The sequence below is a fragment of the Antechinus flavipes genome, chromosome X (genome assembly GCF_016432865.1).
Source record: "Antechinus flavipes isolate AdamAnt ecotype Samford, QLD, Australia chromosome X, AdamAnt_v2, whole genome shotgun sequence".
Lineage (NCBI taxonomy): Eukaryota > Metazoa > Chordata > Mammalia > Dasyuromorphia > Dasyuridae > Antechinus > Antechinus flavipes.
Window position 1 is genome coordinate 13,341,514 of NC_067404.1, and position 17,923 is coordinate 13,359,436.

Sequence of the window (17,923 nt, forward strand, 5' to 3'; positions counted from 1 at the left end):
CCTTTAACCTGCATGTATCACCCCGCTTCAGGTGTGTTTCCTGTATACAACATATTGTAGGATTCTGGCTTTTAATCCATTCTGCTAACCGCTTCCTCTTTATAGAGGAGTTTACCCCGTTCACATTTATGGTTAAAATGACCAATTCTGTATTACTTGCCATCTTGTTAACCCGGTTTATGCTTTTCTCCCTTCTTACTCCCTTACCCCCTCCCTTACCCCCTTCCCAGTATTAAGCTTGTGAGCTCCCCTTGCTTCTCACAGCCCTCCCTTTTTCAGTATCCCTCCCCCCCCTTAGAGTTCCCCCCCCCCAACTTACCCCTTTCCCTCCCAGTTACCGTATTCCCTTCCACTTAGCTTATTCCTTCCTTTTTCACTTTTCCCTTCTCACTTTTCAATGAGGTGGGAGAAGTTTCACCATAGATTGAATATGTCTAAAATTCTTCTCTTACTGCCAATTCTGAAAGCAGTAAAATACTCACTATTTTCATTCCTCTCCATTCTTTCTCTCAGATTTACTAGGTTTTCTTTGCCTCTTCATGAAATGTAGTACCCCCACTTTCCCTTTTTTCTAGTACAATGTCCTTTCCACACCTAGTTTCTAGAACAAGGTATACATGTATTCTTTATACATCTTTACAGCCGAAATATAGTTCCCAAGATTAATCTTTACCTTTTTAGATTTCTCTTGAGTTCTGTGCTTGTAGATCAATTTTTTTGTTAAGTTCTGGCTTTTTCATCAGAAATAGATGAAATTCGCTTATTTCGTTGAATGTCCATCTTCTTCCCTGGAAAAAGATGCTCAATCTCGCTGGGTAAGTTATTTTTGGTTGCATACCAAGTTCCTTAGCCTTTCGGAATATCATATTCCAGGCCCTTCGATCCTTCAATGTGGATGCTGCCAGATCCTGGGTGATCCTTATTGTGGCTCCTTGATACTTGAATTGGGTTTTTCTAGCCGCTTGCAGTATTTTTTCCTTTGCCTGAGGGTTCTGGCATTTGGCCACTATATTCCTTGGTGTTTTGATTTTAGGATCCCTTTCAGTAGGGGATCGATGAATTCTTTCAATGTCTATTTTACCTTCTGTTTCTATGACTTCTGGGCAGTTCTCTTTGATAATTTCCTGGAAGATAGTGTTCAGGCTTTTTTTTTCATCATACTTTTCTGGAAGTCCGATGATTCTCAGGTTGTCTCTCCTGGATCTGTTTTCCAGGTCTGTTGTCTTCCCCAGAAGGTATTTCACATCCTTTTCCATTGTTTGATTTTTTTGGATTTGCTTGACTGATTCTTCTTGTCTCCTCGAGTCATTCAATTCCAATTGTTCGACCCTGATTTTCAGTGAGGTATTTTCTTCACTCACTTTTTTAAGATCTTTTTCTAATTGTCCAATTGAGTTCTTTTGTTCTGTGGAATTTTTTTCCATTTCGCCAATTTTGTTTTTTAGAGAGCTGTTTTCTGTTTCCAGTTCACTAATCCTATTTTTCAAGGATTTGGTTTCTTTATCCACTCTCTCTTTAACTGACTTCTCCAGGCTCTTTTGCCAAGCCTCCCTCTCCTTTTGCAGAGCCTCCCTCTCCTTTTCCCATTTTTCTTCTAGCTCCCTTGTGAGAGCCTTTTTAATTTCCTCCATGAGATTCATCTGTGCTGAGGGACATAAGGTCTCTTCCTTCGGGGATTCACCTGGGGACTGTTTGTTTTTAGTCTCCTCAGGGTTTGGAGTCTGCTCTTTATCTGTATAAAAGCTGTCCAGGGTTAAATTCTTTTTCAGTTTCTTGCTCATTCTGTCTATTTATCAAAGACAAACTATCAAAGAAACAGAAGGAAAAAAAACCCCTTGAATGGAGGCTGCTTTCTTTGGGGGAGGGGCAGGGTATTCGTGAGGCACAGGTCCTACTGTGCTATGGCGCCTGCGCACTGAGATCCGAGCGCTCTGAGATCCGAGCGGGCTAAGACACTGTGGGGGAGGGGTGGCCAGGTCCCGAGAAACTCCAGCTGTTTGGGATTGTATTCTTCACCCCGGTGTTTTTAGCTTCTCTGCTGGGCTGCTGACTTGCTCCTATAGCAAAGCTCTCACCGCAGAGACGGCTGCGATGGCGTCCTACCCCCTCTCCGCTCCACCCGGTTCTGAGCTGCTATCTGTGCTCTGGTTGCCGCTGCTGCCCGCAGACTGCTTCCAAATACCGTCCCCGCCCTCGCGCAAAAACAGACCTTTCTTGACGAGTCTCAAGGATGGTTTCTCTTGGTAAGTAATTGTATGGTTTTTTTTCAGTCGAGCATTAATTCAGAGGCATGAAATGAAATGAATAGTGAGAGAAAAACACGGAGATTACACAGAAGTGTATTTCCTCTCCGCCATCTTGGCCGGAAGTGTTGTTTATTTTTCTAAAAGTATCCACAGTATAATTTGAAAATTTTACCTGCTTCAAAGAAATAATGTTTGTTACATTTAAAATATTTCAGGAAGGCAGAATCAAGACAGTAGAGTAGCAGGAAGAAGTTCCAGATAGGCTCACCAGGCCTTTTCCATAAAGATTTAGAAACCACCCCAAACCAAATTCTGATGGGGAAATCCCAAGAAGAAGTCCCAAGTCCTGGCAAGTGAGGGAGGAACAGAGAGAGATATGTGGGCCCTGGGGAAGATAGCAGATTGCTTGCCATCTTGGGGAAGGGTGTGGGGGAGAAAAATTTTGTACACAAAGTTTTGCAAAAATGAATGGTGAAAAGTATCTTCTGATATTTTGGAGAAAATAAAATACTGTTTTAAAGTAAATAATACAAATCTGAGATATCACCTAAAATTAATAAAAAGTTATATCAAACTGTCTTAGTGAAAAAAGTTTTCACTGAAATGCAAATTAAGACCACTCTGAGGTACCACTACACACCTCTCAGAGTGGCTAATATCACAGGAAAAGAAAATGACGAATGTTAGACAGGTTGTAGGAAAACTGGGATACGAATAAATTGTTGATGGAGTTGTGAACTGATTCAACCATTTTGGAGAGCAATTTGGAACTATGCCCAAAGGGTTATCAAACTGTCCATACCCTTTGATCCAGCAGTATCTCTACTGGGGTCTTTATCTCAAAGAGGCCAAAAGGGAGGGAAAAGGATCCACATGTGCAAAAATGTGTGTGGCAGCCCTTTTTGTAGAGGCAAGGAATTGGAAACTAGTGTATACTGATTGGTTGGAGAATGGTTGAATAAGTTATGGTATATGAATATTATGGAATATTATTGTCTTATAAGCAATGATCAGCAGGATGATTTCAGAGAGGCCTGAAGAGACTTACATGAACTGATGCTGACTGAAGTGAGCAGAACCAGAAGATCATTGTACACGGCAACAACAAGATTATACTGTGGGGAATAGATAAGGTAAGAACTTACAGGAATGTATGAATTCTTTTTCTGTATTTTATTGTTTCTGTGTCTCCCCTATGACCTGTCTATGTGCAGGCTCATATCTACTTGAGCCTTGGCCAGCTAGAAACATATTTACTTAACCTGAACTAATGACATTTATTGGTATTTGACATTTATCAATATTTAGTCTATTAGCTGGACCACTGTCTGCTTGATTAAGCTGAAGGCCTGACTTTCTGTTTCCCAGAAATCAGGAGATTTCAGGGAAACAGAAACCTTCCATTCCAATCTCCCCAAATAGCAACAACCAATGAGATGCCTCCCCCTCCCCTTCTCAATGCTCTCTTACTTGTGATGTAATTTCTTGTATAAAAGCTATGTATCTTTACTACTTCTTTAGCCCTCCTACCGCGAGCTTATCTTGCGATGGGACGGCTCATCCTCCGGAGGTTTTTTTCAATAAACAACTTTTCTGCCTTCTACTGAGGGATCTCTGAGTAGTCATTTTGGGTAAGGGTCTTCTACATCCCTCACAATACGATAAATCACATCTGATGGACATGGCTCTTCTCAACAATGAGATGATTCAGGACAGTTCCAATGGTCTTATGATAAAGAGAGCCATCTGCTCCCAGAGAGAGGGCTGTGGGAAATGAGTTCGACCACAACATAGTATTTTCATTTTTTGTTTTGTTTGCTGGCATTTTGTTTTCTTGCTCATTTTTTTCATTTCACTTCATATTCATTTCTGATATTTCTTAAAGAACATGATAATTGTGGAAATTTATATAGAAGAATTATACATGGTTAATATATATTGAACTACTTGCTATCTAGTGGAGAGGGTGTGGGGAAAGGAGGGAAAAATTATAACAAGGCTTTTCTTCTTTTTTTTTTAATTGTTGTTTTTTTGGGGTTTTTTTTAATAATAACTTTTTATTGACAGAATCCATGCCAGGGTAATTTTTTTTTTACAACATTATCCCTTGCACTCGCTTCTGTTTCGATTTTTCCCCTCCCTCCCTCCACCCCCTCTCCTAGATAGCAAGCAGTCCTATATATGTTAGATATGTTGCAGTATATCCTAGATACAATATATGTTTGCAGAACCAAACAGTTCTCTTGTTGCATAGGGAGAATTGGATTCAGAAGGTATAAATAACCGGGAAGAAAAACCAAAATGCAAGCAGTTTATATTCATTTCCCAGTGTTCCTTCTTTGGGTGTAGCTGCTTCTGTCCATCATTGATCAATTGAAACTCAGGTCTCTTTGTCAAAGAAATCCACTTCCATCAGAATACATCCTCAAACAGTATCGTTGTTGAAGTGTATAATGATCTCCTGGTTCTGCTCATTTCACTTAGCATCAGTTCATGTAAGTCTCTCCAGTCCTCTCTGTATTCATCCTGCTGGTCATTTCTTACAGAACAATAATATTCCATAACATTCATATACCAATAACAAGGCTTTTCAAGGGTGAATGTTGAAAATTTGCAGTTTTTGTCTTGTTTGCATTTTGTTTTTTCTCATTTTTTCCTTTTTGATCTGATATTTCTTGTGCAGAACAATAATTTTGGAAATATGTATAGAAGAATTGCACATACTTAACATACAGTAAAGTACTTGCCATCTAGGGGAGAGGGTTAGGGGAAGGGAGGGAAAATTGGAACACAAGGTTTTGCAAGGGTAAATGGCGAAAATTATTCATGCATATGTTTTGAAAATAAAAAGCTTTAAAAAAAAAGAAAAAAGCTTTCTTTTAAAATTGAACCATCCTGGTTAAAAAAAAAGAGTATCTTCTATGATTACATGACCCACCCCAAGATTCCATTTGCTCAATGTTCTTGATCAGGATGCTGCTACCTTTTTAATATACTTTTTAAAATACCAGTTTATGTTTTTAACAGGAGAGTAACTAGAATGAGTTCTTGATTATTTATTCACCTTGGCTCTGCACTGATAATATGAACATACTTTTTAGAATGAGAGTTCTAAGGTCCTGAAGTTTCTTTAAAATTCTGTAAGCATACATCAAAGCACCTATGATGCATCAGGTATGGGACTTGGGATGGGAGCTCAAAGATCCAAACCAGTCCTGGTTCTCTAGGTGGGAAAATTCCAGGTGTCCCAAGATGAAGTTCCCTTGCTCCTTACCAAAGCTGACCCCTCTACCTGTTCACACCATTTCATTCCGCAGCATCTCCTCCAACAGATTGCCTCCTCTCGCATCTCCACTCTTTCATTCACTTTCAATCTCTCCCTCTCTTCTGGCTCATTCCCTATTGCCTGCAATATTATTACTATGTCTTCCCAATCCTGAGAAAGCTTTTCCCTTGATCCTTCCATTCCCACTAAATAGCTGAATTTCTGAATACATTTCTCTTACTTACCCTACCCAACAAATCATCCCACAAAACAGAGTTCTTAAAGTAAAAAATAAAATCTGAAGCAAAACAAGAGTTCATTCAATCATTTCACACTTGAGTCTATACTACTATAAATTTTTAATGTGTAACATTGGGTTTTTAAGAGGTATTCAGCTTATTCTCCAGAGATCAAGGAGTATCTTTCCACAACTTTGTATTTGTCTTAATAAAATGTTTATCGAAGCCCATTCATTTTGGAAAACAATTTGGTATTGTCTAAAAACTGGCAGATAATGAGATGCCCCTAAAATTATAGATTACATTGCTGTTTGTTCACTACTAATAGGCCAGAAATAGTTCCTCATACCCCACGTTCCAAAATCATAGGGACAACTTTCAGTTCTTGAGCCTGTAAGAGTTTAAAGTTTGGGACTAGATACCAAAATATTCATAGTAACACTTTGTGGTCACAGAATCTGGAACAAAATAGAACCCTGTGGATTTCAGAAATAAATGAATCCATTTTCATTGAGGAAGAAAAAAACATGTATTAAGTCTCATCTGTGTCCTGGCACACAGAAAGTGCTTAAGGGCTAAACTAAGGTATCATTCAATACTAAGAGGCAGGCTCTGTGCTGAGGGCTCTACAATAACAATCTCATCTGTTGCACAGAATGGCACTGCCTTCTGAAGCAGAAGTCCCCCCCATCTCACAGGGAGTATCTGACCTCAGAGCCCAAGGGGGTGGAAGGACAAAGTCCCTTAGGGATCTGTTGGGGACCAAACAGGGCTTATGTTTCTCAGACCCTTGTCTCCCATACTCAGGTGACTGAGACTCAGGAGGGCTTTGGGCTGGTGCCCTGGCTTCTCTCACATCTCAGCCATCCATCTGCAGACTTGGGTTACTCAGGGAACCACTAGGCCTAGGGAGCTGAGTCTGGGCAAGGTGGGCCCCTGCTGACTAGATCGTCTACAATGTCAGCATCCTCCTTGTTGAGGCAGGAGTCTCCCAACCCCCACTGCCACTCCATCCACTGATTTCCACCAAACATCCCACTGCCTCCTCTCCCTGCAGTCAGTCTCCTTCCACAGACTTTCTGGCTCATTTCCCCCTCCCCCAACCACTCCCCCAATCCTTTTCCCTTCTCCCCAAAACTTTCTAGACCTCATTTTCCCTCCACCACTTGTGCTACCGGTGGCTTGAGCCTCCAGGGGAATCTCCTGACTGTTAGCGCTCCAGGAGCCACCAGGGGAGCAAGAAGACCCCAAGGACCAGGACTGATGCCCAGCCACTCCCTGCTGACTGTGTAAATGGCCCTCTGTCCCCCGCTCACAATCCTATGAGGAGTCCTATATTTCCTCTGTATCTTCATGGAAGGCAGTCATCCTCCACTGCAGGGCTATTCCTCTTTATGAGTCTGGAATGACTCTTTGTTCCTATAGATGAGATTTTATAGACATATATGTGTATAAATATGAATTTACAATCCTATATAAAAAAGAACTGCTATATTTTCTATATTATATATATATTCTCTATATTTATCTATAGGTACTCATGTATTACTAGAGTCTTCTAAAAATATGAATAATTCATATTTCTACAAATGAATATGTAGAGAATCTGTGACAATTCATGTATAAAATTATACAGAAGAGATTCAAATATACACATTCACACACATACATATGTGTGTATATGTGTGTATGTATGTATTCTTGTTCTCTGTTCATTCCTACATCCATGTACTCATTTATTCTTTCTATAAATATTATGATATATGCATTCTCTTTTTTATCAACATTAGTAATCTATTCTCTCTATTCCTACATATAACATTAGTCACGTTAATTCTCTGTTCTTCTAGACAATGACCCATATTCTCTTTTTTCATGTGTGTACATGTATGTACAGGCTTACATTCTTTCACTATTTTCACTCATGAGTTTTCCTATACTCTCTCCATATACCTGAAAGTATTCGACTTATTCTCTACATGTCACATAGAGAATACATGAATAATCATGTATATGAATCAAAAGAGATCAGATGATATATTTATATTCACTGAATACATGGATTGCTCATATGTATATGACTAAAAAGAAATTGTGGGTGAAACTAAAAATATTACTTAATATATAAACAGGTTATAGGAATACTCCAATGGGAGTAAAGAAGGATGGAGGCATATCCATACATATAAATATATAAAGAGAACATATCAATACTCAGATGTATAGATATAGTAAGAAAACAAGTGAATACGCACACATGTCCAAATGCACAGGTAAGGGGAGAATGCTCAACCAAAAGATGATATGTCAAATCTTCCACGATCTCTCTTTTTCATGAGATCTTTCTTATGAGTTAATGCTTTCCGCCTATTTTGCTTTTTTGCTGTTTCATCTCTCCACTAAGTCAATCATATATTTGTGAAGAAGCTTCTGAGATCTCCTTTCATCTCACCACAATCACTAATTAATATTATTTTATTTTTATTATAATATTTTTATATTATATTATAAATATAATATATTATATATTATAATTATAATAAATTATAAAATATAAATATTATAAATATAATATATTATTAATATATTAATATTGTAATATTTTTATAAAAAGAATACTGGATATTAATGAGATATGTGTAAGTGTGTGTCAGTATGCGTCTCCCCGTATGTCCTAACTTCCATCCTTCCCCTTGTTCAGTCCTTGCTGGATTCATTCTGAATTCATGTCTGAATATATTACCTCCACTTCCCCTATCCAACAAGTCATTCCACAACACGGATTTTTAAAAAGACAGACAACAAAAGTAAAGAAAACAATCGTTCATTCATTGCCCACTGCTCTTGAGTTTCTAGCACTGCAATGTTCTTCGTGTGTTAATATTGGCTCTTTGGGTGATAGTCAGTGTCTTCTCCAACATAACTATTAACAGATCAAGGAGTGTCTTTTCCCAATTTTGTCTTGGTCCCACTGCCCAAGATTAAGATTTCTAGAATGATGGGTCTTTCATGAATGTTTCCTAAAGCCCATTCATTCTGGAAAACAATATGGTATTAAACCTAAAAACTGACTGGAAATGGGAACGTCCTTATAGCTAGAGATTACATTGTTCAGTATATAGTGCAAAGAATACAAAAATAGGTTCATAAGCCACATGTCCCAAAAATCATAGGGGCAGCGTTAAGTTCTTAAACCTTTGAGAGTTTAAGGTTTGGGGTGGGGTATATATCAAAATATTCATTGCAATATAATGTGGTCACAAAGAACCTGGAAGAAAATGAAACCCTGTTGATTAAAAAACGGATGGGATAAATCGTTCAGGGAGAGGGAAAAGTAGGTATTAAGTTTCAACTTGGGCCTGGCACATAAGTAGGTACTAAATGAATGTTGCTCATTGACTCTTCCCCACTGTGCTAAGTGCTCTACCAATATGATTTCATCAACTTCACAAGATGGTACTGTGTAGTGCTATTATAACCCCCACTTTTCAGTTAAGGAAACTGAGGCAGGAGGAAGTTAAATGACTTGCTGGGATCTCACAAATCTGAGACTGGATTTAAACTCTGGGCTTTCTGGCTTCAGACTCGGTGCTCTAGCCACTGTGCTACCTGACTGTAATATAGTATTACTAGGCTATAAAAGATGACACATATGAAGATTTCAGGAAAGTTTGGAAAGACTTACAGACAGGAAGACAGAGGGGCACCAGCAAAAGATTATGCAGGTGCAAAAATTTAAATGGAAAGGAAAATGCTCTGTGTATATGTAGGAGAGAGAGAAAAAAAGAAAGAGAGAGAAATAGATACAAAGACATACAAAGAGTGAGAGACAGAAACAGACGGAGAAAGGAACAGAGAGGCAAAGAGACACAGTGATTGAAAGATGGAGAGCGTCAGAGACAATGAAAGAGGGAAGAAGGGAAAGAGGGAGAGAGGGAAGAAGGAAGAGAGGGAGGAAGCCTCTTCCAGCTGTTTGCAGTAGGAAAACAATTGGAGTCCCAGATGTCCATCATTGAATTTACTTGTGAGCTACCCAACCTTCTTTCCCTGGTGGGCAGAACCCCACTGACCTGTCCTGGGTAGAAAAAAAAGGGGCACTTGAGCTCTGCTTAAGGGATTATTCAGGTTTCCTTTCCTACTAATGCCCAGAGCCCCGTTCTGCAGCCCAAGCAGGTCCTTTTGCACAGCTGAACATTCTGGCCTTTGTTCTATAGTTAATCTGCATCTTCCTTCTCATCCCTGAAAGACCAACTTCCACGTGGTCCCTCTCACCAAGCAGGCCTTGACTCCTTCCTCTCCAGGGTTTGTTTCCTTTGACCAAGGCTTTAACATCACGGCCACATTGAGCATGTCCAAGAAACACCTTTTCCCTCACTGGACTGGGAGTTCTCTGAGGACAGAAAAGAGGGGACTGACCTAGGCTGACACCTCCAAGCCCCAGGAAAATGTTCAATTAGGACAATACATTTTGTAATTGGGGATCATCTCCAAATGGAAGAAAGTCCTTCAGGCAAGGCATGGGATTTTCTCAGGCTCTTGCTGCTAATTATGTATTCCAGGCTGGCCCAAAATTGAGGGAGGGGATGTTTGCTTGCTATTCCCTTAGCCCCACAGTGCTTACCTGAAGACTCCCAGAACTCCCAGCTCTATGGGGGACCTGCCACCTGCTTCTGGGGAGCGCCTTCCCGGGGACCTTTAGTCCACGAAGCTTGGCTGTCAGAGGAGGGAGAAGTCAAAATGGCCAGCCTGGCAGGCCAGAGAGACCAAGGCTGCAGGCCTGGATCTGCACCTCTCTGGCTGAGTGATCTTGGCATGTCCCTGCCCTCCTCCTGCCCTCACTTCCCCTTTCTCTCACTCGAGGAGTGGACCAGGTGAGCTCTTGAGGTGGTTTGAATGCCCTCAATTCCTGGTGGTCAAGAGGTTAGTGGCAATAAGAGAGTTGTTAAATATCCCCTTTAGATCGGCTGCTGGCTTAGAAGTGAAAGAATTCACTCATTCCCAAATTATTAGTTGCAAAATGAAAGTTTATCGTTGGATAGAAAAGTTTCTAGTGGGAAACTGAGTTTGGGCACTGAGAATGCTTCCTCAGTGGGCAAAATGGTCCTGGCAACGTAGGGCCATCTGCCAAGACCTTAGTTGACGAGAGCTGTTATATTGGGCATCTTAGTGGGGGCTGGGACAGGCCGAGCTGATCAGACCTAGGGGCGGGGCTGGGGCAGCCCAGATCTCCTATTGGTGGAACTCACAACACTTTGAAGGGATGCTTTTTGACCAAGATTTCTAATTGAATTAAAGGCTCTGGAATCCCAGAAAAATAACTTATGGGGGTGGGGGAATGCTTTCTCCAGGAGGGGCTGAGACTCCAAAAAGGATCACAGATCAAGAGGAAGATCTGAAATAGACCCCATCCCCATATCCATGATTCCAGCCCCTACACCAACTCCTAGATGGAAACCCTTGCTAGTCTAGGTGGGGGAAGGGAAGTGAGCTCTAGAAGGTGCTTGGGAGAAATGGGAAAGAGCTGGAGAGAGAGGAGGGGAGGGGAAAATGAGCCAGAAAGACTGTGAGGTGGAAGGAGGGTGATGGCAGGAAGAGGAGTGAGTGGGACGTCTGGTGGGAGCCAATGAAGAGATGTTATGCCACAGTCTCCTTGAACTGTTCTACCTCACTTTCCCTGCACTAGTTTCCCTAATTGTCCTGACTGAGTTTCCCTAATTGATCTGCCTCAGTCTCCTTAACTGTTCTGCCTCAATCCCCTTAGTTGTAAAATCCTCCTCTGGTCCATTAAGACTGAGGACCACTTGCTCTAAGGTTATAAATTGTCAATGTGAGACTCAAGATGAGGGGGAGATCAGACTTCTTGGCTCCTAACTCCTTCTGCCTTCAAGAATTTATGACACTTTCCCCCTAAAATGTTTCGAAAGATAAGACTATCCCGGATACCTCATTGACATCTTTATTTCTGTTCATTCAGACATCCTGTCTCTGGCTTCCAGATTCCCCCCATCCTGCTAGAACCAAATTTATGGTCCTGAAACTTCCCATTCTCAATGTTCTGACTCCGCCCCTTCCTTGGTCTACCCCTGTAGCTGAGCCATGTGGCCAGATATGTCATTGAGAACTCACATTCTCCACTGGACACTTGGAGACGAGAGTCAATTATACTCTCCAATTAATAAAATATTTAAACTCTCTAATCTCTATCTTGCCTCAGTTTCTCCGACATTATGGGGGGGGAGCAGGTTGGAAGACTTTTGCCTCACCAAGGTGGGCGCTGATATCAATAGCCACTGGAGCTTCTTGAGGCTCCCTTCCTTTCCCCGGGCCCCTCCTGCCACCCAGCCTGCCCCTTCTGCCCCGACTCCAGTACTCGCTTCTGCTCCTGTCAACCATTTCCACCTTCTTTCCCATCTCCGAAAGCCCAGTGGTGATAAGGTTAGCGGCAATGACAAAGTTGTTAAAAATCCCCTTTTAATGGGCCACAGGTTTAAAGTGAAAGAGTTCACTTATTCCCGAATTATTCATCGCAAAATGAGAGTTTATTATTGGAGAGAAACCAGTTTGCTGAGAGACAGACTCCGATGGTGGCAGAGCCCTCCCCGTTAGGGAGATGGAATCTCCCGCAGGCGGGCAGGGTCCTGGCAAATTGCTCGAGCCTTGTGCAAGGAGCTGAGCCCAAGGAAGCCGTTATAGGGATGTCCTGGTGGGGGCTGGGACGGCCCGAGCTGGTCACACCAGGATTTCTCAATTGAATGAGAATTTCGAACTTCCAAAAGCTCTATGGGAGAGGATTTGCCCTTGAAGGGTATTGCTTCTCTCATCCTGGGAAGATGGGCCTTCTCCGGACTCCTTGGAGCCTGGGAGATCCTGATCTCTGAGATCAGAAAGGGGCCACAGCACAATTTAGTGAGAATCCTTTTTTTTTTTTAAATTAACAAACCAACAACTTTTATTTGCAAGAAATTCTAGAAAAAGAAAAATAATCCATTTTGAATCCAAGTGTGAAAAAAGTCCCTTTAAAAGCAATTCCTCTTCCTACTCAACCCTCCCTACCAAAAAAAGCCACAAACAGGTAGCGTCAGAATCCTTAATACTTTTAATGAACTGGGAGAATCACTCACTGTCCTTTTCGCCAGAACTCCTTAATACAACGATGCCCAGGTCAGAAGGCTCCTAAGGAGACCCCCACCTGACCTGCAGCTGTGAGATATCTGCTCAGAACATTTACAGCCAGCCCTCTGCACTCCACTGCTCTTGGAGGCAATAAAAATACTGCAACTTGCAACCTCGAAAGGGGTTTATCTGGAGGCTAAAACAGAAATTGTAATTTTAATGGCACTTATGTCTAAAGGCATCCTGCTGGTGGGAAGTGTAATGCCGGAGAAACTGAGGCAGGAGAGAGATTAGAGAGTTTTTAATATTTTATTAATGGGAGAGTAAGATTGACTGGACAGGACTCTCGTCTCAAATTGTCCAGTCAGACAGAGATAAAGATATACTGGGACCAAGGAATCCATGTTGGTCCCAGGGCTGGAGGAGACTTTCATCTCAAAGAATCCAACTTCCAGCCGTCAGCCTCCAGCAATGAATGGAGGAAGCCCAACTTCTTAAATCCCTTTTCTCTGAACAAAGGAAGGGGTGAGAAGCGTGGGAAAACTGTCAGGTTGGAAAAGGCCATAAATTCTTTAAAAACCCAGAGACAGGATGTCTGAATACACAGAGATAAAGATGTCAGTGAAATATCTTGGAATATTTTAGAGGGATATTGTACATTCTTGAGGACAGAAAAGAGTCAGGAGGTCTACTCTCTTGTTTATCTTGCTAACAATTTATAACCTTAGAGTTATTGGTCCTCAGCCTAAATGGACCAGAGGGAGATTTACAGCTTAGGGGAGTAATTAGGGAGACTGAGATAAGGGAAACTTGTACAAAGAAACTGAGTCAGGACAGTTAAAGAGAACTGTGGCATAACAGAGGCAGGCTCATTCAGCCCCAAACCCTCACTGCCATCCAAAGTGGTCCAGATGAAAACCAAGTTGAGAACCAACACACTCAATGTGAGTAACCCAAAAAAAAAAAAACAAAAAAAAAAAAAACATATTCCCCCAGTCTGCTCTTGAGGGTCATTGAATGAGGACCACTTCAGAGAGCAGGGCTCCTCATCAACACCACAAACAAGGTCTTCTGGGCCATGACAAGGGTGGGTTCCTGGCTCCAGGCAGCAAATACACCAAGCCCAGGGACAAGAGGGAGGATCACTTGTGTTGGGGGAGCAGAAGAAAGCCTAATAAAGAAAATCCCATACAGAGCCTCCAGGAAGACAGAGGAGGCTGCTGAATGAGTGTGGGATTTCTCTCGAAAGCCTCCAGGGAGCTGGCTGTCTCTGAGGCCTCTGGCAGCCAGAGAGGCTGGGGGAGGCTGTGCACTCAAGGAGGAATGGAGTCTTTCCTGGTCACAATACCCAGGGAGTGAGATAGCCATTCCTGCTCAAAAGGGGAAACAAAAGCAAAAATCCCAAAAGGCCTTAAGGGAGAAAAGCAGACAGGTCCCTCCAAAAGGCTGCTGGAGAAATCCTGATAATGCCCAAAAAGGCTTGGCAGTGAAAAGCAGGCAGAAAGAAGGGTCCAGGTGAAGTTCTTGAAGGCTGGAAAATGGCTGGGGATTTGGAGGTTTTCCTAGCCAGGTGAGAGGATAATTCATGGGCACAATCAGTGTGAGGGTGTACCTGCTCACTGGATTGTGCAACACTTGTACCCATAGGCCTGCCTGCACTTAGTATTAGCAAGAATCTTGAGGTACTCCAGGTGGAAATCATCCTACAAATTTCTCGAATCAGCTCACGAAAGGCTTGTTCCACACCTTGCCCAATCTTAGCCGATCGCTCCACATAAGGGACCTCGAATCTCCTGGCCACCTCCTGGCCCACTGTGGGGTCCACCGGCCTGTCAGTCACGTCTACTTTGTTGGCCACCAACACCATGGGTACAGAGTGGTGCCCTTGATCCCCTGTAGTTGGTTCCAGAGGACATTCCCATTCTCAAAAGAGTAGAAATCATTCACTGCATAGACAAAGAGGAATCCCTCTCCCCAGTGCACAGAAGGGCTCCTCAGAGGGTAATACATTTCAATGCCTCTGGTATCTGAAATGGACCGACACAAGATAAACAGCTCAGACCAGATTATTCAATGAAAGCATCATTTATTAGCCGGCTGGCGACTGACCCCACTAGACAGGCTAGTAGAGATCAGCCCCAAACCTTTAGTGAGGTACTCTTTTAAGCACATTTGCCACTTCTTGGTACAGCCTTGCGGTTACAAATTTCATAAATCACTGACACAGTTTCTCGCTTATCAATGGAGAAATGTCAGGATGTGAGTGAGCACACAACGGAACGTGTCGACACGTATCGCAATGTTGACCTGACTTTGTTAGATGAATACTTCTCGGAACGTCCAGGGCTTCAACCACTTCTCGGAAAATCTAGAGTCTCATGAACCAGGGATGGGGCCCAGTCTTTTGTCCATTTCAGTATCCACGATGTCCAGCTGGCACAGCTCTTTATCCACCACTGTTTGCTTACGGTAGAAATCTTGGATTGTGGGGTCATACTCAGTCACAAAATGGTTCTTAGTAAAGTGCATGGTCAATGCAGTCTTGTCCACAGAACAGGTGCACATCACCACCATCTTATACATCTTGGTTCTGTATCTGTCTGGATTTCGGAGCTGTAAAAATACCCAATCAGGTCACATTCAGGTCCAGTCTTTAAGGCAGGTTAGTGATAATCTTAAAGGAAACAGAGCTTTAGTAAAGGGAACAGTTTCCCTCCCTCTTCAATAGGACCCCAAGGACCAGGATTGATGCCCAGTGACCGCCCACTGTCTGTGCAGATGGTCCTTTGTCTCCTTTCTCAAAACCCCTGGGCTTTCTGTATTCTTATCTATAAGGGCTCAAATATTTCCTCTGTATATTGATGGAAGGCAGTAATCCTCCATAATCTCTCTCTATTCCTCTTTAAGAGTAAGGAATGAGTCCCCTTTTGATCCTATGAATATAATTATATAGCTATAGATGACATAATCCTATATAAAGCAAAAACTATTATATTTCACATATATATTCTTTTCACACATCTGTGAGGACTTATATATATACTTATATATAAATATATTAGTACATAAACTTATGTAGAAAGTTTTTCTCCTATAAAGTATGATATTACATCTGTGTGAATGAATGTTTAGGAAATGTATTGTAATGACTGTGCTAACACCCAGGACACCCCAAAATCAGCGGGAGTTGGATAAGCAAAAGTCCGCCTTTATTCTTGATCTTTAGGGGTAGAAGTGAAGGGAATGGAAGAGAATCTCCACAAGCACCTTCTCCCTCACCTACTGCCAACAGTGTGTTCCTGGCTAGTCTTACTCTACTCCCTAGTCCCTCCTACAATCCTCTATACACCAATCATTGAGCCAGTACGGATAGTGGAAAGGACCATTTTCCAAGCAAACGTCCATAGAGTATCATCCAATCAGTAGTTAGCCTCAAGCGCTCGGCAGTCCCGACCTCAGTGCATCAACACAATAGTTTCAGCCCTCTACAATGTGTAACAACTCACACCTGAGAAGACAGGAAATAGATTCATATTTATACATATATAAGTAGCCTGGTACTTTATCATTGCTACGATCATGTATTCATTTATTCTCTCTACCACATCATTTAAATGAGTTATAAATTCTATTTCCTCATAAACACTGGTAATCATTCTTTCTATTCTATTTATAGGAGTATACATAATTTCTTTTTTCATATAAATCTGTGTGTGATTAAATTTAAAATTTCTCCCTGTTTTTACCTCTAACAGTACTTTGATATCCTCCCTACATATCTGAAAGCATTCTACTGTTTCTGTCCCAGTCAGAGACTATATGAAAACTCTTGCCTCTTCTATAGGAATATAGATAGAAAATAAGATTATCTGTACATAGACGAATATGGAATGACTAAAGTATATATAAAGTATAGACTATTTAAATTCTTTATATATATATATATATATATATATATATATATATATATATATATAATATATATATATATATGTCAAAAAAGACCAAATAGTATGTATTTATATACAATGAATACATGATTTCTCATGAAACTGATCTGGGCAGATCAGGGAGAAGCCCTCCTTTCCAGTGATCAGAATCCCACTGAGCTTCCCAGGGTGTTAAAGGAAAGGACACTTGAGCTGTGTTCAAGGCTTATTCTAACTTCCTTTCCCACCCTGATTCTGCAGCCCAAACAAGATCCTTTGTACAGCTGAAAATTCCCATTCTATTATGTTGATAACATGCAACTTTCCTTCCCACCATTAAAAGCCCAACTACCACTCAGCCCCTCCCCCAAGCAGTCCTTGACCCCTGCCTCTCCAGGGTTTGCCTCCTTTGGCCAAAGCTTTGCTACCACTACCACACTAGCCATATAGATTTTGCTCAGACTCATCCTGCTAAATGTGGATCTTAGGCTAGAATAAAGCCCAGGGCTTTGATGTGCCCTTCCTTTAACCCCATAGTCATAAGTGAAGACTCCCAGCTCTATGGGGAACTCACCAACTGCTTCTGAAGAGCGCCTTCCCAGGAACCTTCAGGGTTATGGGCAGAACTCTGAAACAAGGATTCTTACAAGATGCTAAGTTAGTGGAATTGATAAAGACAATGGTGATCTAGTTTAGCATGGTGACTAATAGTTCTCTAAGTTCAGCATGATTGACTTAGCCTTACAATAAATAATGGATTCCTAGTGGTGTGGAATGTAGAAGACCCTTACCCAAAATGACTCCTCAGAGATCACTCAGTAGAAGGCAGAAAAGTTGTTTATTGAAAACCTCCGGAGGATGAGCCGTCCCATGGCGAGATAAGAAAGAGAAAGCTCACGGTAGGAGGGCTAAAGAAGTAGTAAAGATACATAGCTTTTATACAAGAGATTACATCACAAGTAAGAGAGCATTGAGAAGGGGAGGGGGAGGCATCTAATTGGTTGTTGCTATTTGGGGAGATTGGAATGGAAGGTTTCTGTTTCTCTGAAATCTCCTGATTTCTAGGAAACAGAAAGTCAGGCCTTCAGGCTTAATCAAGGAGACAGTGGTCCAGTTAATAGACTAAATCTC

General features: G+C 41.6%; 1 pseudogene; it reads right to left on the reverse strand.

Moving 5' to 3' along the window:
• Positions 1 to 14,479: 14,479 nt before the first annotated feature.
• On the reverse strand, positions 14,480 to 15,825 carry LOC127542905 (ras-like protein; annotated as a pseudogene).
• Between the last annotated feature and the right edge of the window lie 2,098 nt (positions 15,826 to 17,923).